Below are 22271 nucleotides of genomic sequence, written 5' to 3'. Positions count from 1 at the left end.
ATCAGTAAACTATAATAATTTGTTCAATAATTGTTCAAGTGAGTGTAAACATCCATCCATCCGTTTTCCGATCTGCTTTATCCTCACAAGGGTCGCGGGGGTGTGAGGGGGGGGGGTGCTGGAGCCTATCCCAGCTGTCTTCGGACAGTCGGGAGGGGACATATTTTATACAATTGAAACTGTAATTAAGATCAACAGCCCATGCTAAAAGATTTTGTTCAATCTGAGTCTGATTTTTCACTTCGCACATCAATAGGCACGTGTAGCAGTTAATTACAGAATAGAGGTCCTGCATGTCTTTAATTAACCCTCCCCCCACAAAAAAAAGAAAAGGCTGACATTTTATGTCTTTCACATAATCGTACGTTCTATGTGTTTTACCCATTTAATCAGATACTCCTTGTTTCTGTGGTTGAAAAGAATGTGAGGTGACGGGCTGGGGATCTGATGGATGAGGTAAAACGCGGAAAGGCGAGCGGCTGCTATGTTGTCAAATGTTCCTCCTGTGGGTTGAAATGCGAGTAGTGCTTGCAGCTACTCAACATATCGGAGCGAAATAAACTCATAAACAAAGTATGAATAGAACATGCGGTATACATCCAGTTTTCAGAGTTTTGGTATTTGTGTAAGATATGTGTTGCATATACAGTAGCCTAATAACACCAACGGCACAGTCTAATGTCCCACCATTGTACCCTCACCAAATATCATAACTCGAAGCTGCATCACTCTGAACACTAATCTTGTGTTATATTTATCCTCAACACAATCCCAACATAAACTAATACCTAAACCTAACCCAGGGACAGTTTTAAACCACACGAACAATCCTGAATGCCCCAACCCTAAATACCCAAACTACCCTGACCCAAACAAAACTTGCCACTAACCTGAAGCCTAAAGGTGGTCTTACATTGTGCAGCGAAGGCTTGCGAGCTTTTGCAAAATATATATATTTTTGTCCTCCTAACGTAAGTACTTTTACTACGTATATGCACAACCTCTCGGGAGCATTCACCGCTCAGTGACATACTGTATGGGCTTAAAAGTAAACCCCTAAACTTGCCTTGAAAGTCCCTGTCATGCATAAGTGTAAATATCTTCTCAAACTGAAACAAAACAAAGTTTGAATGATTAAAACATCCACAACTACAGTATACAAAATAGGATATCAAAATCAGGAAAAATGTCAACTGTCAATTAAATACCGGTACTACACGCTGGAAAAGTGGATGTTGCTTTGTCGAGCGTCTTTCTTACATGTGCTATTTGTCAAGTCATATTTTGGGGAAAGAAATACCTTTTCTTGATTTTCCACCTTTCTCACCTTAATATGCACACACTCACAGCCAACAAGAAGGCGTTCTAAAGCGGCCAGGCCAGCAGAGTATCCAAATGGAAGTTGGATGTTTGGGAAGTAGACTTAGCTCACTAGCTTAATACACATAAAATGTGTGCCTCATATTGTTATATAGTCACACAGAGTGGTTTTAGAGTCCGAAAAAAAAAATCTGCCAAAACTGAAATGGTGAAAAACAGTTTAATCACCATCACTTTGCAATTCAATAAATCAATAATTCCCAATCTTTGTACATTGTCAGCGACGGATATATTTATAAATTCATCTCTGAATTCACTTTACAGAGTTTTTAATAAATAAATCCAAACACCAACCCGGACCCAAACACCCTTACGCTGACCACATACACTGTAACAGCCCGACTCAACGACCTCACGCTAACAAGCCTAACCCTAGCGATCCCACCACCGCGTGATAACTACCCTAACCCCAAACTTCTTAACTACTCACCCTCACCATTCTAACCCTAACCAGCCTTAAACCCTTACCATCACCACCAAACCCTAATTTCCTTAACTACCCTAACCTTAGGAGCCGTAATGACCCTTACCCATGATCCCAAACTCCCTAACCCCTAATCATGATCACTCCGGTCTTCTCCAAAACCCAATAAGTTTACAGCTTTTGGCACTTATCGTGGTATCAAAGATAACGTAGTACTCTGAGGGTTATAATGGTTTGTTTGATTGTTTGGACGATCCAAAGTCTCATCCTTACCTCCATCATCAAGACATATCCTCTCTGTCATGCATATCTGAATGTCAATATTTACACAACACTCTGAAAACAACATTAGCGCAGCCTCCGCTAGCCCATCGAGGATGCTAATCCAAAGCGGATGAGGCTTGTCATCACACAGTCATTTGCTGTGAAAGATAACCCTCGGCCTCAGCCCCCCCACTGAGGCAAAGTCCGTGCTGAAGCTGCCATGTTCGTTTGCTTTGCATAATGAGATCTGATGGCAATATGAACAGAATGCAGACATGCATATCAATGCTGGTTCTCAAGGTCCACTGAGACGGCTCTCCAGTGTCAACGATCCCGATATGACCAGCAACATCAGCATCGGCTCTCAAAATTACAAAAATGAACAATATTAGTTTGAAAATCGAAATAAAATACACAATTAGAATGGACCGTACAATTATAACTGTAGCCCTGGATGCTAATTTAACATAACATCAACCTGAATTACCCAAATACTAACCTTATTAGACACCTTCCAATAATAGGCTAAATACAAATCCTGAAAAGCCTAACTCTAATTCCAATGTAACTCTAAATCATATGTACTACCCAATCTAACTCTTAACTACCTCAAGATAATTGTAACCTTGAACAACCCTAAACACTCAGCTATTATCTGAAGCACCCTAACAATCCCAAAAATAATTACCCTAATCCCTATAGCCCTATCTAAACCCAAACCACCAAACACATGTTAAGGGAATTCAGATCTCCCTTTCTAAATATGTTCTGCATGTTGTAAGGTCATAAAAACAGACAGAAATATGGAGTACTGAATCGGGGAGAAAGAACTTGAATGCCTTTGTTCACATCAGTCGGCGGAGTTATGAGTTAGATATTATTACTAGGCTCATTTTACCAGTACATCATGCAGTTTTCTCCTGAAGGCCACTTTTGTCCCGTCTGGTGACCTAGACGCCATGAAACCTTTTGACCTTCAACAAAAATAAAACAGAACTTATGGTATTTGGTCTCAATGACCCTTGCACATCTCACCTTGTTCACTTGGACCCCTTGACATCTTTTCTAAAGCCAACAGTCTCAAACATGAGGTTTAAATTGGACCCCTTGACATCTTTTCTAAAGCCAACAGTCTCAAACATGGGGTTTATATTGGACAGTGACTTGAAATTGGACTGCCAAATTGGTGCTGTTGTTAAATTGATCTTTTCTTTTTTTTAATCTTAGGGCAGTTAGCTAAAGTAAAGCTTCTCATTTTGAAACAGTATTTAGACACATTAATCCATGCCTTTGTTACATCTTACATTTTATATTGGAGTCAGCCAATCCTCCCTCAAGAATCTCCAGTTGGTCCAAAGTGCTGCTGCTCACTTCTCAACTGGAGCTCTGAGAAGGGAGCGCAGCTCTGGCCTCCCTTCACTGGATGACTGTACTTTGTGGAGTTCATTTTCAGATTATTTTATTTCTCTTTAAATCTTTAGATTAGTACCTCAAGTACGTAGAGGTGGAGGAGCTCCTCCACCTCTACGTACTTGCCCGGTGCCTCAGGTCAGCGGACCAGACGCTACTGGAGGTACCAAGGACTATGCGGAGACTCAGAGGTTGATGGTTTTTCCTTTGCCTGTCCCTCCCTTTGGAATATGACCTCCCATTAAACGTTAAGCAAGTCCCTTCTGTGTCCATCTTTAAAACTCATCTAATTTTGATTCTTTGGCTTTTGACTCAGCGTGAGACTCAACATTGTTTTCGTGTTTTATTGTGTTCAGTATTTTTATGTTATGAATTCATTGTTTTAGTTCTGTTTGTTTTCATATAGCATGTAAATTTAGGGGTTCATTGTTTTTAAAGGATGGCTCTGCTATATCAAACGGCAAAAGGAGAGATGGATTCCGTTTGAACACAGCTTTATTGAAAGGACGTCTGCACTGCAGCACGATGGAAAAAACTCCTCGGCAACTAAAATCACTTCCTGCTTTCCCTTACTTCAACAGCCAATCAGAATCTATCAACATAAAACATGTCCAAGCAATTATTAAACAACAGAATGCAATTTAGGTCATCTGAACATGAAACAATATGATGCTCAAACATAAAATGATAATTAATTGTATAACATCAGCTTACACAGCATATTACATTTTTACATCACTTTGTATGCAGGGATGATTGTTTTTAAAGTGCTCTATAAATAAAGTTGTGTTGACTTAGCTAGCTAACAGGGCCAACCTGTCATGAGGCATTAGATTGGCCAAGAGACAATACTCCAAGAGGAACACAGATGAATTCAGTGAAAGCAAAGATGACCGGAACCTGTGGCATGGGATCCAGACCATCACGGACTACAAGCCTTCTCCCCAGACCTGTGACAGCTCCTCTCTGCTGAACAAACTGAAGGAATTCTTTACCCACTTTGAGGTAAACAACAACACCCCACCACAGAAGACCCCACTTCCTCCTGGCGACCAGGGGTCGGGAACCTTTTTGACTAAGAGAGACATAAAAAGCAAAATATTTGGAAATGTATTTCAGTGAGAGCCATATATATACGCAGTATATATACCGTCTATATACATGTAAATATATATAGATATAGATATATATCTATATATAGATATAGATATATATACAGTATAGATAGATAGATAGATACAGTAATCCCTCGTTTATTGTGGTTAATGGGGACCAAAACCACCCGCGATAAACGAAAATCCGCGAAGTAGTGACCAATAAACATTAAAAAAAATATATTTTTTTGTAAGTCCGCAAAAAGTCCGTGAACGGTTGGCGAGAAGCTGCAAAACAACAGCGAGTCATATCGAGCAACATATAGAGTCCTGTACTCCATGTATATGAAGTATACCGTATTTTCACGACTATAAGGCGCCATTAAAAGTCTTAAATTTTCTCCAAAATCGCGTTATAATGCAGAGCATCTTGTGTATGCGCTGAGTTCCATAACCTGACTGACAGCCGACACGCTGTTTATATAAAGAAAAGGAGTGTGGACAGGCATGCGGCAAAGAAGTCGGCCAATCAGTTAAGGGTGTGTGTGTGTGTGTGTGTGTGTGTGTGTGTGTGTGTGTGTGTATATATATATATATATATATATATATATATATATATGTGGAGAGAGAAAGAAAGGCGGACGTGAGTGAAGACAGGCATGCGGCGAAGAAGTCCGCCAATGAGTGAAGGGAGGGCATGTAAGTGGATGCTAGCTAAAGGGACGCCGCTAGCAGGTACCAACACCTGTATAAAGTGTGGCTATGTGCATTATTGCAAAACAACTTCGGTTTTGGTTTCTAAGAACCACCGAAAATAAATTCTACAAAGAGACACGCCTACGACGCTCAGTTCAAACTTCAAGCCATCAGCAGACATTCTATAGAGGCACCATCAAGAGCATCTTGACCAGCTGCATCGCCGTGTGCGCTTGCACTGTGTCCTGACAAAATAGTCTGCAACGCATTGTGAGAGCATCTGAGAAGATCATTGGCGTCTCTCTTCCTCCACTCGTGGACATTTACAACTCTCGCCTGACCCGCCAAGCCACCCAGGTCGCAGGTGACCTCACGAAGAGGCTATGAGACGGGTGTCTCATAGCCTCTTCGACCTGCTACCATCGGGGAGGATGTGCAAAAACCACCAGGCTCATGAACAGTTTATTCCACCAGGCGGTCAGGAGACTAAACTCCCTCCATGTTCTGCCCGCACTCCCCTCCACCCCCATCTACCCCTGCCTCCTGCCACAATCGGGGTCCCTCCCCCAGGATCTGACATCTGATTATTGCACTTAAAACAAGTCACTATTCGCAATAATCACAAGTGCCCTTGGTTGTCTGTTGTTGCGATTTGTTTTATTTATTTTATTTATTTTTAACACATTTATATATTTATGCTTTATGTAATTTTAGGTACATTTTACCTGTGTGTTCAATGCACTACATGTTTGCACTTTGGTTGAGAGAGGAAAGTAATTTCATCTGTGCTGTATGTTACACATATAGAGCATATTTCACTTGACTCTACTTAACTACCATATGTCTACACCCGAAATATGCATCTTAATGTCGACACTGCGATCAGAAATTCATCGCGAACGTCCACCAGAATTTCATATTAATGTCCACACCACCTTGATTGATAATCATGTAGTACTAAAAACAACACTCTTAGTTGAGCTCGTTAAGTTTTCACCCCCTGCTGACTTTTTTAATAACGCATACCATGCCTGTTCACGTCAAAGCAAAGATTCCCACCCGGTGCGACCACTCCAAGTACACTCCCTCTGGGAAAGTCCCTACTGTATGACTAAGCACACTTCACAAGGTTACAGCGCTCGTTTGTCCAACATATTACATCAGCATTGATGTGTGTTGCTAGTTTGTCCTTCTGGAAGAATTGTTTGATCGCAGTCAGGGGGAAATCAGATGTTCACTTTGAAACACAGCAAAGTTTAATAAAAAAAAATCAGCTTTATTCTTTAGTGTGTGCTGGGCTATATCTGTGAAGCTTTTCATTCAAACTTCAAACCCTTATTGGAAAGAAATACACCCGTCTCGAAATCTTGCCTTAGTACCCTAATTCTGGAAGACTAAAACCCAAATTTGGAGCATTAAATCGGCATTAAAGCCCTCATTAGAAACTTGAAATTGAAACCGCAAACCTCAATGGTTGAAACCCTTGAAAGTCTTTTTTTTTTTTTCAAACCCTAACTCTGACTTGAAATCACAATTTAAAGGCCTAACCTTTCTTTGAAACCATAAACCTATTTCGAAGCTCTACTTTGAAACCCTACTTCTGGATCATAACCCTAACCTGATACCATAACCCAGGTTTACAACCTTAATTTGAAACGCTCACCTTTGTTTAAAACTCGTTGTCTTGAAACTCTTTTTTGAAACCTGAATTATTGATGATTGAAACCCTAATCCTGATTTAAAAACCTGTTTTAAGACCCCATTTTGAAACCGTAACCCTGTTTGCATGCCCTATTCTAGACACCATGACTTTGAGTTGAAATCCTAACCTGCCACTATAACTCTGGATTTACAGTAAGGCCCAAAATTGAAACTCCTGCCCCGGATGGTTGAAACCCTAATATGAAACCCTAATCCAGTGGTTCCTACCCTGGGTTCGATTGAACTCTTGGGTTTCGGTGAATCTGTCTTAGGGGTTGACGGAGCCATGGAGGGTAAGACACGCCCGACTCAACATGTGAATTTGTTATGAGACATCCGCTTGGCCGTCACTGGCTGAAAATGATCACATTACATTGCTTGACCAATCAGTGCTGTGGGAAATTTAGTTTGCTTCGTAGTCAACGTGTGACTGTCTTGATACTAGTTGTTCAATTAAAAAAAAAAGTGTACTTATCCCTTGAAATTGTATTAACTTTTTTCTGTTTTTAATAAATGTGTTTTTTTTAAATATCTTGAATCTGTAAATAATATATATATTTATTTTTCACTAATGAAGGATTCGGTGAATGTACATATTAACTGGTTGGGTCATAAGACGGTTAAGAACCACTGCCCGAATCATTGTTAAAACCACAACTAATGCTTGAAACTCATGTTTAAACCTTTAATTAAGGCTTCAAGACCTAACCTAAGACATGGACCCTGCCCTGAAACCATACTTTGAAACCTTCATTCTGGATGGATGCAACCCCTAACCTAAAGAGTCAGATTTTCACCCCCCCCAAAAAAAAGAACAGAGATTTTTTTTCTTTTTTTTTAAATACCAACACAAATCAAGGCTTTGAGAGTGCAAACAAGAAACCGGGATTCGAGGGGGAATGCCTGGGAGCACAAACGAGAAACAAAATAGTGTAAGTGAGAAACTAGGGAACGTAAACAAGATATGATGGTGTAAAATGGAACAATCATTTTAATCAATTCTCTCAAGTCTTAGCTTTTGTTTGCACTTTTTTTTTTGATATTTTTGTTGTTGTTTGTACTTGACAAGGTTTTGCTGATTCCTTTTTTTTTAAAGTGTATTTATTTTATTTTTTGCACTTCCTCGATTCTTTTTCTGGCACAAATCTGATTCCATATACATGGAACATTGGCTTCAATACTTAATTTCAAAGCGTAATCCTTTCTTGAAAACCTCCCTCTGGAAATACACCCTAATCAAACCTCAAACTTTTTTTGTCTTGAAAGTAACCCGATGCCCCTGCTTAAAACGCGAACCCTTTGCTCCCCCAGGCTTGACACCCTACTTTGTGCTACGACGTTGCCTCCCATGTTAAGTGAAAAGCACTGTGCTTCATTGTAGCCATGTTGTGTTTTTAGTACTTGTTGGCATTATTGTAGCGGTGCTTGATACAAGGGAATAGACGAAGGCTTTCAGTTAAATGGCTGCTGCATTATGGATGCCTTGTTGAGTTATTCCATTAGTGCCGGCTTTCTGCTGGTCCACGAAAGAAGGAAAAGCCCAAAACACTCAGCCCTAATGGAACATTTCAGTGGAGAAAACCAAATGTACTAAGTATATATAGAAGCACACCAAATAAGATAAAGCCTTGCATGATAGCAGTTGAAACCCCAACCTTCACTCGAACCAATACTTTGAATTCATATCTTAAAACCCTCATCCTGTATTCGAACCCTAGTTTGAAACACTAATCCTGGGACGAACCTCAAATCTGTATACTTTGAAACCAGAACTCCAAACCCTAACTTTGTCTTGAAACCTTAATCTTAAACCCAAATAATGTTTATCTTGAAATTTTACATCAAACCGCTTACTCTGGTTTGAAATTCTAATCCTGTCTTGACACCTCACTTTGAAAGCACAACCTGAAACCCGAACTCTTTTTGAACCCCTTTCCCCTAATCTGGCATGACATTCTACTCTTAAAACCTTTCCCATGCCTTGCAACGCCGAATCCTGTTTTGAAACCCTAACTTTAAAATGTACATTAAAACCTATAGTGTGAGTTGAAACCCTAAACCTGCCATCAAATCCTACTTGACTTGAAATTCTGATTTGAAAACCTAGCACTTGTTTGAAACCATCAGGGATTTGAGACTCTAATCTGAAACCATAACTCTGCCTTGAACCCCTTTTCTTAAAACCCTACATTGAATTAACCCAAACTGTCGTCAATCATTAAGCTTTCGTTGAAACTCCAACCAAGTCTTGAAAACCAAAACTTCAAACCCAAATAGAAACCCTATTTTTAAAGCATACATTGAACCCCCTTACATTGTCTCGAGATCCTAATCCTCTTTTTAAATCCTTCTTTGAAATTGTAACTTGAAACCACAATGTTTGCTTGAAATCAGAATGCTTTCTTGATACCTTCATTTGAAAACTGGAACCTGAGACCCAAACCCAGGCTTGAAGTCTAGATCCTGACTTTCATTCATTCATTCATTTTCCGGCGCGCTTATCCTCACAAGGGGCGCGGGGGGCGCTGGAGCCTATCCCAGCTGTCTTTGGGCAGTAGATGGGGGGCACCCTGAACCGGTTGCCAGCCAATCGCAGGGCACACAGTGACGAACAACCATCCGAACTCACACTCAGACCTAGGGACAATTTAGAGTGTTCAATCAGCCTGCCACACATGTTTTTGGAATGTGGGAGGAAACTGGAGTACCCGGAGAAAACCCACGCAGGCCCGGGGAGAATATGCAAACTCCACACAGGGAAGAATGGAACCCGGCGCTTCTAACTGTGAGGGCAACGCGCTAACCACTGGACACCGGGCCACCCTTGACCCTGACTTGTAACCCTAAGTGACAACCCAAAAAAAAAAAACGAAACTAAAATCTTCAATATTAACTATGCCTAAAAACCTAAACTCTTTATTGAAACGCAATTTTGAAACCCTAATCCAGGTTTGTAACCCTATGTTAAATTCCCGACTGGCTTGAACCCCTAAATCTGTCTTGAAACCCAAATTTGAAACTGTGAACTTTACTTCAAACCATAACCTTAAGTTAATTGTCCATCACAACAGAGCAGGTGAGGAACCAACCGAGGAAGATGAATGAGAGGAAGGCAGCAGGTCCAGACAAGATCAATTCCCGGCTCCTCAGGACCTGCTCTGACCAGCTGCGTGACATTCTCCAGCACATGTTCAACCTGAGCCTGAAGCTGAGCAGAGCTCCACAGCTGTGGAAAACTTCGTGTCTGGTCCCAGTGCCCAATAACTCCCACCCTAAGGAGCTGAAGAGCTGCAGACCAGTGGCGCTGACGTCTCACCTGATGAAGACGCTGGAGAGACTCGTCCTCGCCCACCTTCGACCGCTGGTGAGCTTGGCACTGGACTCGCTGCAGTTTGCCTATCAGCCTAGCATCGCCGTGGAAGACGCCATCATCTACCTCCTCCACTCAGTGCTGTCATACCTGGAGAAGGCTGGGAGCACTGTGAGAATCATGTTCTTTGATTTCTCCAGTGCCATCAACACCTTCCAGCCCAACGTACTGGGAGACACACTGTACAATGCCGGAGTGGACCACCATCTCACAGCATGGATCATAGACTACCTCACAAACCGGCCGCAGTACGTGAGGGTGCAGAGCTGTGAGTCGGACAGGCTTCTCTGCAGCACTGGAGCGCCGCAGGGGACTGTTCTGGCTCCATTCCTGTTCATCCTCTACACCTCGGACTTCAGACACGCCACTCCAAACTGCCACCTTCAGAAGTTCTGTGATGACTCTGCTTTTGTTGGCCTCATTACAGAGGGGGACGATTGTGAGTGCAAGGGAATGACGAAGGACTTTGTGGACTGGTGCCAGCAGAATCACCTCCAGATCAACCCTAGGAAAACTAAGGACTTGGTTGTCGATTTCTGCAAGAAACAGTCCTCACCATCACCGATGAACATCCAGGGTATTGACATAGAGAGGGTGACCTCCTACAAGTACCTATGTCTTCTTCTAAACAACAAACTGGACTGGTCTACAAACACGGACACCCTGATTAGGAAAGGACAGAGCCGATTCTTCCTACTCAGGAAACTGAGGTCTTTTGGGGTTCAGGGGTCACTCCTTAAGACTTTCTATAACTCATGGTGGCCTCAGCCACCCATTATAACATTGTCTGCTGGTCAGGCAGCATTTCGGCCTGGGCCAGTTCTGCGACGCGGCCGAAAATGACCAGCTGCACGGTCACCGTTGCGCTCCGCCTTATCGAACCACGTCACGGGGGAAAAGGATCGGAGCGATGAAGACGGTGATAACAAGGATGTGTATGCGCGCGTGCTTGTCCAGTGGTGTATGTGTATGCGTGTACAGGTCATCCACTGGCTTGAATATTCTCAACAGATGGACACGCCGTATTGTTACGCTTGCAGACATTTTAGCCCTCCTAATACTGTTTTTTTTTATCATCACTGTAATGTTATGACTACAATTTCAAAGTCTGAACAAATATAAAGTCAAATAAGATTTTGAATCTGTGTTTTTAGCCCTGAGTTGAATGTGCCCCCCGCCCCCATCAAAACCCCTGGCCCCAGTCCGGCCCCCTCAGTGAAATTGATCCAGAACCGCCACTGAGCCAGAAGGGCCGTTCACACGGCACACATTTGCTCCGGCGCTGCACCGATATATTTTGTTGCGATATATTTTGCACCGCAGCAAATTGTGTGGAGCGTTCACACGTACAAAGCCGCTGAGCGGGGCAGCCCCGGTACAGTCTCGGGGCTGCCCCACTTGCGTTCACACGGCAGTTTCTGCAGCGGAGCAAAACGACAGAAAACAAACGAGCTGTCGTGTTGGTTCTTTTTAAAACGTACTGTATATACACAGGGCGGCCCGGTAGTCAGTCTAGTGGTTAGTACGTGGGCTTCACAGTGCAGAGGTACCGGGTTCGATTCCAGCTCCGGCCTCCCTGTGTGGAGTTTGCATGTTCTCTCCGGGCCTGCGTGGGTTTTCTCCGGGTGCTCCGGTTTCCTCCCACATTCCAAAAATATGCATGGCAGGCTGATTGAACACTCTAAATTGTCCCTAGGTGTGAGTGTGAGTGCGAATGGTTGTTCGTCTCTGTGTGCCCTCCGATTGGCTGGCAACCGATTCAGGGTGTGCCCCGCCTACTGCCCGAAGACGGCTGGGATAGGCTCCAGCACCCCCCCCCCCCCCCCCCGCGACCCTAGTGAGGATCAAGCGGTTAGGAAGATGAATGAATGAATGTATATACACAACTCAAGCGACTACTGGATAGGCACGTCCTTCTCCTTCTCGGTCTCCGTGCCTTCTGCTCGAGAGTGACCGCCCAAGAAAACGTAAATGAACGATGACTTCAATGACACTCAGAAAAGCAAACACTAATGCACCAAACAGAAAATCAAGAGAGGAAATCACAAAATAAATTCTATGGGGGGCGGGGAGTTGTGAACAAACAACACAGGAACAAACAACTCCGAGACAGTCCAGTCTCCTACAAAAGGAAAGATGTTTCCAGCCAAGTCTTGTGTCGTTATGAAACAAACACATTACGGAAGTCCGACAGAGCACGAAAGCAACGCATTCTCGCCATACTGTAGCAACCACAAATACCCTCTGAGAACTCTGACATTTGAATTTCGCGCCGCAAGACTGATCAGCCAATCGGCGGCCCCCGCTGCCGCTCGCTACCAACCAATCACAGCCCCCGGGTGGGCTGGACGTTTGATTACACTAACGTCCGCTTTGCTGGTATATAAATGATCGTACGTGTTCTGAATAAAAACAGTGTACCACCACTCTTCGAGTACTTCACTTCACTTCGCCGGGCCGTCGCTCCTTACAATACGTACTCTTCACAAGCATTTGCTCTGGAGCAAATTTAACCCAGTTGCGTTCACACGTGCAAATTTACACCGGTGCTGCTTCGCAAACAAGCATTTGGTCCGGAGCAAATATTTGACCCACCTCCCTGAGGTGGGTCAAATTTGGTCCGGTATAAGCTCTTTTCCGGGGCTACGCCGGAGCTAATTTACACGTGTGATATCGGGATATCTTAATCTTAAAACATCCTTTGAAACCCTAGACCAGGCGTGTCCAAAGTCCGGCCCGCGGGCCAAATCCGGCCCGCGGTCGAATTTCATCCGGCCCTCGGCCCCCGTCATAAAATCAGTGCCGTCTGGCCCGCAGGTTGGGCGCAATGAAACTCGTGTTGCATTGACTGAGGTCTCATAGACTGGCGAGTGATGTTTCATAGAGTACTGCTTCCCTCTAGTGGCTAAATGAGTAATAGCATTCACTAAATGAGTAATAGCATTTAGACACTAGAGGGCATCACTCACGAGTTAACAAGACATCACTCCGTGTTTATATTGACTGATATGTCATATTTCAAATTCCTGTTTCAAATGAACCAAAAGAAATTCTTAAGATTGTTGAAATTAAAATAAAAATGTAAATGTCAAACAGACTGGCTTACTAAAATTTGTTGAACAATATTGTTGTTCAATGTAAAGAATGTCAGCCAAGGTCGGCCCCCCGACATTTTACCACATAAAATCTGGCCCCCTTGGCAAAAAGTTTGGACACCCCTGCCCTAGACCTAACCCCTCTTTGAAAGCTTAACCCAGCCTTGATATAATAACTCTGTTTTGAATCACTACACACAAAATAATGCTTGGTTGTTTTTCCTAACCCACTCACTGGGTAGCTGTTACTTTTACTCAAGGTTGGGTTAATTACTTTGACACAGCAGATTGGATTGAAGATTGGATTTGGGCATGCTGGGTCCAATCAGGGTACAGTATTATGCCAGCATTGGCATTGTCCCTTTTGGACAATAGGTTACCCATTGCACCCAATTTGGGTTACTTTTGACCCAGCAATTTTAAGAGTCTAATCTAAAACCAAAACCCTGCCTTGAAACTCCCTCTTTGAAACACGACTGTGGATTAAAACCTTAATAAAAGGGGACATGTAAGGCTGCTCACCGAGCAATCTTCACTTCTCATTACACTCATCTACACGCGCACACATAATGTCAGTGTCAACTTTGCATAACATTTCCTTCAATTAGCATTCGCCACATTAATTCTTCACTTGATGTATTAGTGCCGTGCGACATGTACTTGCCGCTGGTTTATAAGCCCAGATGCCACCGCGTCATCTTCTACAAGCGTGCACGGACTGCTAAAGCAGCTCCTTCACCTCCTTTTTCTCCTCCTGCATGTTTGTCCAACATCAGTTGCATTAATTTGCATTTGAATATGTAAGGAAGCCCATACAACAATAGCCCGTCTGTTCAAACGGGAAGAGAAAAACAATCAATCCCTTGTTTTTAACATAAGTAAAGTCCGAAGGCAAGCAATTTTTGGGGGGGACTTTATCATCATAATGTTGCAATTTGTTTCTGGAAAATGGACTTCTTTTTATCCAAAATATACAAAAAGAATAATGATAAAATGTGACATAATCTATCACCTAACGCGATGTATACTGCCTTTTGGAAGGGAAACAGGGAGGTGGTATTGTGGCGGGGCTGACGTACTAAAAAAAATCAAATGTATGTTTAGCTCTCTCTCTGCGGCCCGGTACCAAATGGTCCGGTCCACGGACCGGTGGACGGGGACCACTGATCAAGATTGTCTTCAAAGAAAATACACGTTTTGTGGAATAGTGGGCCAAGACCAAACATCTGTCGAATCTAGCAAGATGTCATGAAAGATGTTGAATTAAATTATACAATAGTAGCATGCAGATGCATCACCCAAGCCAAAGCACTGCTTACTTTCTGAGTCTGCCATCAGTCTCTGGACCTCACTGTTTGGGATGCTGGCCCGGAGTTGAACTGATGGATCAAGAAAAATAATGGAAAATAATGGATTGCCCGACCTAGATGTCAAAATCAGAACATAACCTTGATTTCTATCAGTAGTCATCTGAAAGATGTGCCTTTCCTTTATTCATCGCTGGGTTTAACTTAAAAAGAACAAGAAATAAGTAAATGCCATGAAAACTGTTGGGCCAGAAGTTACCCAAATAGGGTGAAATATGGCCAACCCAATGCTGGGTCAAAAAAGGCGACAACTTTGCCCTGTCAGAACTCACCACAGCAATTATTTGCATGACATGTTCAGAACAATTTTTACACCCGATGCTCTTCCGGCCACATGGGAAATCCACCATGACCAGGATTTGACCCACCATCCCAGTGTCCAAAATATACCTCTTCAGCCATCCAGCCACCACCAACGTTTTCCAAAAACGTTATGTTAAATTTCAACAGGGCGACTAGCTTCAGCTCTTCAACGCCCTTGAATTTAAACTTTGACCAAATCTGCTGGGTCAAAATAATGAACCCAGCATTTGATTTATCTAAGATAGATTGTAGATAAGATGGATTGGTTGTTTCTATGTATTTATTTATTTATTTTTACTAGTTTTAAGACGGTGGGCGGCCCGGCAGTCCAGTGGTTAGCACGTCGGCTTCACAGTGCAGAGGTACCGGATTCGATTCCAGCTCCGTCCTCCCTGTGTGGAGTTTGCATGTTCTCCCTGGGCCTGTGTGGGTTTTCTCCGGGTGCTCCGGTTTCCTCCCACATTCCAAAAACATGCATGGCAGGCTGATTGGGTGCTCTAAATTGTCCCTCTGTGTGAGTGTGGGCGTGGATGGTTGTTCGTCTCTGTGTGCCCAGCGATTGGCTGGCAACTGATTCAGGGTGTCCCCCACCTACTGCCCGAAGACGGCTGGGATAGGCTCCAGCACCCCCCGCGACCCTGGTGAGGATCAAGCGGTTCGGAAAATGGATGGATGGATAGTTTTAAGACATGGTTCTTGCTTCAGATTACATTGGGTGGAAAAATGACCCACATTGGGAGAAAGAGCATTTTTTTTTGGAGTGTGCGTCTACTGTTGTTCACAGTGGCTCTTTTCGTGGCCACAATTTAATATTTTGTGTGGAGTTCACATCCATTTTTGTGGCTGCAATTTAATGTATTTCAGGTCATGTCTGGGGCTCTGTGATTTTCAGAGAATAATCCAACTGCTTCATTCCTCTCTCGCAGCATTCCTGCTCAAGGGCAGTTGGCCTGATCCGCCCACTTCTGATTGGCTTGTTCCCCTCATCCTTCCCGCGTGACTCGGCGCAAATCACGCCGGTGGGGGTGTGCACGCGAGTGGAGGTGAGATCGGCGTCTCCCAGTTCACTGGCTCATACGCGAGCGGCGCGCGACCGAGTCGAGATCGTCGAACCGTGCTGCTTCTCGCTGGGAGCTGTCCATTCACTACCACGCTGCACGGACCCGCGTTACCGCGCACTGTTACTGGGAGTTCACGTTTGGATTGCTGGAAGCGCTCACTTGCACTTCTTTTTATTTATTTTTGACGTGGGTGGATTATTTCTTTTTCTGGATTCTCCACGCGTGGACACACATAGGTAAATACATACTGTTTCCCCATTCTTCTTTTCTTCGTATTATTGTTGTTGCTTTTACTTGTTTTAGAGTTTTAGAAGTGAGTTTTATTTGTGTTTTTTTTAATCCAAATAATCGGATGATATATGTGGAACCTCTTCCTTCATTTAGCAGCCAAATACTTTGTGCGTGTCTGTGTGTGAGAGGGTGGGATGGGTGGGGGCTGTAATCCTTGAGTGACACCGTTTTGCCGCACAGGAATTAAGACTTTTGTTGTCCTCCTGTTTTGCTGGGAGATACGTCTGCCGAGTCGGTGTGTGTGTGTTGTGTGTGTGTGTTAGGTGTGTGTGTGCGCGCGCGTGTAAATGCATGTACGTGTGTCAGAGGCTCACTTCATTGTCTTTATGACAACGTTCCGAGACTGTTTTAATCTTTGTAGCAGATGGTAGTTGAAGTGTGCGTGTGTGTGTGTGCGCGTGTGTGTGTGTGGGTGTGTGTGTGCGCGCGCGCCTGTGTGTAGTTTAAAGCAGATTTACTTCTCATGGGCAGTAACAGTATACCCTAGAGGAGTTGTATCAGGGTTGGAATGAATGATAATACCGTGGTGCCTTGAGATATGAGCTTAATTTGTCATGCACATTCAGGTATTCAAATCATTTTTCTCCATTGAAATGAATGAAAGTACCATTAATTCGTTCCAGTCTCATCATTAAGACAACAAACATTTTGTAATTTTTGTAGCACTCTATGGTATTGTATTCCACAGAAAAACATATAGTAATAACATCAGTGAAAACTTAAAATAATTTAAGGTGAATCTATGCATAATGATTAAATCATTGTGGTTCCTGCTGGTGTACATGTTTTAGCCACCAGATGGCAATGTAATAAGTCAAGCAGGCAAACAAAAAATGTTTCATTCAACTACTCGAAGTGAATATGTAATCTGCATCAGATAATTCATTTTTGCATACGGCAAAAAATATGCCTGTGAATACTATACAGCGATCCTACATGTGTTGCCACACCGATTATTTTAAAATATCGGTTATGCATTGTTTGTTAGCATTCAGCAAAACAGACTGTTTTAACGAAATGCAATGCAATTGGTTAAAAACTCACAATGTTTAATTCTGCTTGGTTTAGTTTTATTTTGACAGTAAACTTCAACTGGGGCTGACATTAACTCATTCAATACCAGCCAATTCTGGACCAAGTCTGAAAAGACGTTTAAAAACGTCTTTGGTAGTGAATGAGTTAAAGTGGTTGTAGCCTTTTTTGTGAAGATTTTGTTTGGTTGTTATTTTTCAGATGGAATTGGGACCTTCAACAAGGTGGGGGTGTATATATATATATACACCCCCACCTTGTTGAATGAATGAATATATATATATATATATATATATATATATATGTATATATATATATATATATATATATATATGTATATGTATATATATATATATATATGTATATGTATATGTATATATGTATATATATATGTATAAAAAAACTGACATATGTTTTTTATATTCACTAAAACCATGTGCAACACAGTGGTTCTCAAATACAACACCATACATCGGTGTTCATAAAATAATACGATTGCAAATCATTGTAACATTGTGCAGAGTTTGACCATTAACACCAGGACCATATATCCAGGAAAACCGCACTGTCAAAAACTAACTATAACACTGTACTTGGGCGGTGATTCTTTCAAGCACCTCAAGAGTGAACCGGAGTATCACTCGTGGCATGACCACAGAACTTTGAGAAATGCTGTTCGCAAGAACACTCATTGAGTACCTGCCCTTTGACACTTTAGTAAATCATGCCCCTTGTTTCATTTCCACAAACATCTGGCATTTGATGGTGCACGTTTGAGCAGCAGTGAGTAGCAATTAATGACACCCCAACCACATCTTTTAAGCCCTCTTCCGTCTGCCGAAAAACATATGAAAACGAGCCTAGTAATGGAGCAGGAGTTTACCCATCCTTGACTTGGAAAACCCGCCCTGTTCGGCCGTCTCTATTAAACAAGTTGTTGGCAATAACAATCCGCCAGTCCATTCAGAGTTCCCTCTCGGCGTGGAGTGAGCAAGGTCACGCTGCAGAAATTCGTTTGAAGACAAAAAGCCTCAGACTAGGATTGATCCTTGAAACGAGTGAGGAGAAAAATACGGCCTAATCCATAACGGCGCAAGACGGATGCTTGCTCAGAGCGTTTGCCCACAGAAGCAAATGTATGAGACTTAAATTACATTTCAAGAGATATGACACACTATGTTATAACAATTCAGTATCAATCCAAACTTATCTTACATCATTACTCTTACAAAAATCACGCCTTACAGACTTTGATTTAATTTGATTCAGAAAAAAAAGCATCTTAAGTACATGCGAATATGCATCTGACCGTAACAATCTCCATAACAATCCTGGCAAAATTTAGTTCCTCCGAGCTAAAAAGCTTTTCTCTCCGTATAACAACAACCCAAAAATATGACAAGAATATAAAAGCGACAAAAAACTGGGAGACAGTGGACTCCGATTTTGAGCGATCCTGTCCTATTTAGACAATATTACATGCTAATCATCCAATTAAAGATGTTTGATGCTCTGCTGGTGAGCACAGTGTCCAGGTAAAAGGTCTGGAGGGACGATTTTCCAGCAAATAGTGTGTAAACACAGCTCGGCGGGCCTGTTAAAAAGTGCACAAAGTTGCACCACTGGAGTCATTTGAGCTGTAATGAGTGCGGAGGTCCCCCCTTATCGACATGTGTGCTAAGGCTGGAAACGCGGGCCAACGTGTGGATTCAGGCAATCCAAAAGTGGAGGAATTGTAATTCAAGCTGCCTGCAGTGATACTTTTACATTTCTTTCTATGACTATGAATCCTTTGGCAAGCCGGTTTAGTCTGGCTTTGGAGCTTGCAGAGTTGAGTTATTAGAGTTTCATGTTTGATAGCAAGTCATCTAACTATGCCGCCATGCTCTGCATGGTCTGAATCATTGCAATTTTGCCTCACCCATCTGTCACGTATGCACGGTTCAAAATGGGATGCAATTGAACACAATCTTTCAGATAAATTCAGCTTTAAGGACCCCTAAAAACAGGAACAATTCGCCCATTGTGGCGGCTTCAAACCAAAATGGCAGACTTCCTGTGTCTTTTGGTGTATGGTTTGTTCAGACTTTTTGGGTTTCCGCTCATGATTGGCTCACCTATTAAATTCCATTTTGCTAATTTTTTTTGTGACATGTCACTGTGGAATTTATTTGAGTTTTGTGTGACATGGCTATATGTGAAATTGTTCCACCATGCTCCACCCACTCGGAATGACCAAAACTAACTGTCTGTGAGTGTGCCTGTGTGCGGTTTCAATTTGGAAGAAACTGAGCAAAATATGCAGGGCAATTTTTTATTTTTTATTGAAGGACCCATGGAATTGACCTAAACCACCCCAATTTTGTTGCTATGAACCAACATGGTGACCTTCCTGTGTCCTATTGAGCATGGCTTCTTGAGACATTTTTGTGGGTTTACAAATATGGCCATTGCCTACCAAGTTCTACTTTGTATGTTGGGAAGTGAATCTGACTTCTGGAGCAGAATTTTCAAAACATTCCAAAATTCCTATCTGAGTTTTTGCTGACGGTAATGCTCTCGCAGAGTTGATTTATGATAATGACAAAGAAATAAAGCAATTTCACCATATGGTCATCTTGCATATTTTAAACATTGACATTTTCACGACACGAGCACATTATGCTTTTATGCATCTTTATGTCACTGGGACCAGAATCCAATTGTCATTGTAAAAGCTTTATCAATTCAACATTCCTGTTGTCTCCTTGTTGTTTTTTTTATGGCACAACCATAAGATTTTCATTTCATGGTAGAGTAAGCAGAAAATGCTGCTTGTGAATGTTGCTGTTGGACCATATTTCCGCTCATGACCAATAAATCTTTTACCAAGCACTTGAACAGCTTGAAACGGCGAAGTGCCGGGAAACAACATGTTTTGTTTTTGGTAATAACTACAGAAAATTGACTCATGAGCGCCGGCTGAGATTTGGAACGGACCCACACGTTAGTCGATTGTCCACAAATGAACGCCACCTGAACATTCAGAACCTCTACACACTGAGATCCAATACAGCAGCTGTATCAAAAATGTATTGCTATACTGTGATTCACTGACTTTGACTTCATGGATCTCATCTAGGTTAAATTTTGACCGCAGTGTGAGATTTGAGATGACTTTAGGGATTTTTCATCTGAGTTATGTTAAGCATGCAATATTTTAGGGAAAGCTACACACGCACACACACACACACACACACACACACACACACACACACACACACACACACACACACACACACACACACACACACACACACACACACACACACACACACACACACATGGAGAAGCACAAGCCAATTAAATTGGGATCTCCTTGTAAAATTAACATCACAGCATTTTAAACATTTGGTTTTATTGAGGCACATAACACCTCAGTGGCAAAACTTTAAGGGGTGTGAAATTTCTAAAGAAAAAAAAAATTGAAACTGAAGTAGAAATTGATTTTCCGGACGCACTCTGGACAGAATGAAGATTGGAAAAAACGTGAACACTGATATCAATTTTCGGTCACAAAAATATTTATAAACAAAAACGCAAGATCGACAATGCACAACAAAGGACGCTGGTCGTTATGAAGAACCAGAAAAGGGCAAGAACAAACAAAACAGGCTTGGAAAAGGCAAGGAACGATATAGACAAATATTGCTTGTCAATTTAAAGGACATGAAAATCCAATACACGACGAACAAGACCCAAAAATACATAACAAGGAAAATACTAGAATAAAAATCCTTCAAACTAACGAGGCACAGTGATAGAGAAATCTACGAGCAAAATTGTGTCATGTTTAAAGTTTCATTTAATTTGGGCATGTCTAGACATTTGGATGCGTATTCAGTGCGCCCCCAAATGCCTGTGCGCAACGGTGTCGGCCGTCTGGGCGGAAGGCTTTTGAAGTGCACAGTTATCACGTCAAAGCAAGGGGGCAAACAGATGGAAGAAGGCTAGACTCGGTCACAAAGTGGGAATAAAGAATTTGGCAACAAAGTGTTGTAGAACATCAAAAGACGGTTTGGGAATGGGTGTCGCGCCCAGGCGGACATTTGTCATCTGCAAAGTCTACAACTTGTTGATTCGTTGTAGACCAGACAGAAAGGCGTCAACGTGCCCGTGGTTCAAAGCTTAAACCAAGGTACCGGTAATCAGATCATGACCGAGGGACCGGACTAGGGGTGTGGTATGCAAATGTCAGACAGGAGGACAAGGGACTCAAAGTGCGATCACGGAGCAACTCCCCATCGTTCGTTCTCAGAGATCCACCCCCCCCCAAAAAAATACTGATTTAATAGGATCTAATTGAATGGACTATTTTCAGATTACAAAATATGCAGTCTAGTTGTGTGCAAAAATTTAGGTGGTGTGAATTTTTCAAAAGAAGAAAACAAAAAGTGACTCCATATTACAAGGTACAAAAAAATGCTGGTTTAAGGTTAAAGAAACATTGACCAGTTAGTTGCAATCAAAGTTTTAGGGAGTCTGAAATTTACAGAAAAAAAAGTCTGACCTTGCACAAGCCTACTTTTGCAAGGCTAAAAGTATGATGGCCGCTGAGGGCTAAAAAAAAGATCAATACCAGTTGAAGAGCTCCGTGTTCCATACCAAATAGGGGTGCAAATATCTGACAACTCACTTGTGATTTCTTCAACCTTTCCACAACTTTCTAAGTAGCGCACCATCTTTGATTCCCCCGAGGAATCACTGACCCTCGTTTGTTGTGAGCGTGCCTGACTTTGTTGAG

General features: G+C 42.4%; 1 protein-coding gene across 1 annotated transcript in view; it reads left to right on the top strand.

Annotated features, from left to right (window-relative positions):
- The first annotated feature begins 16164 nt into the window (after nt 1-16164).
- fstl5 (follistatin-like 5) overlaps nt 16165-22271 on the top strand; it is a 146635-nt gene continuing 140528 nt past the window's right edge. Inside the window, exon 1 of the mRNA XM_052059325.1 lies at nt 16165-16401. The gene's annotated coding sequence lies outside the window, so the exon portion shown is untranslated. The remainder of the gene's footprint in view (nt 16402-22271) is intronic.

Source organism: Hippocampus zosterae, chromosome 1 (genome assembly GCF_025434085.1).
Source record: "Hippocampus zosterae strain Florida chromosome 1, ASM2543408v3, whole genome shotgun sequence".
NCBI classification, from domain to species: domain Eukaryota; kingdom Metazoa; phylum Chordata; class Actinopteri; order Syngnathiformes; family Syngnathidae; genus Hippocampus; species Hippocampus zosterae.
Note: the sequence above shows the minus strand (reverse complement) of the source record. Positions and strands in the feature narration are given on the sequence as shown.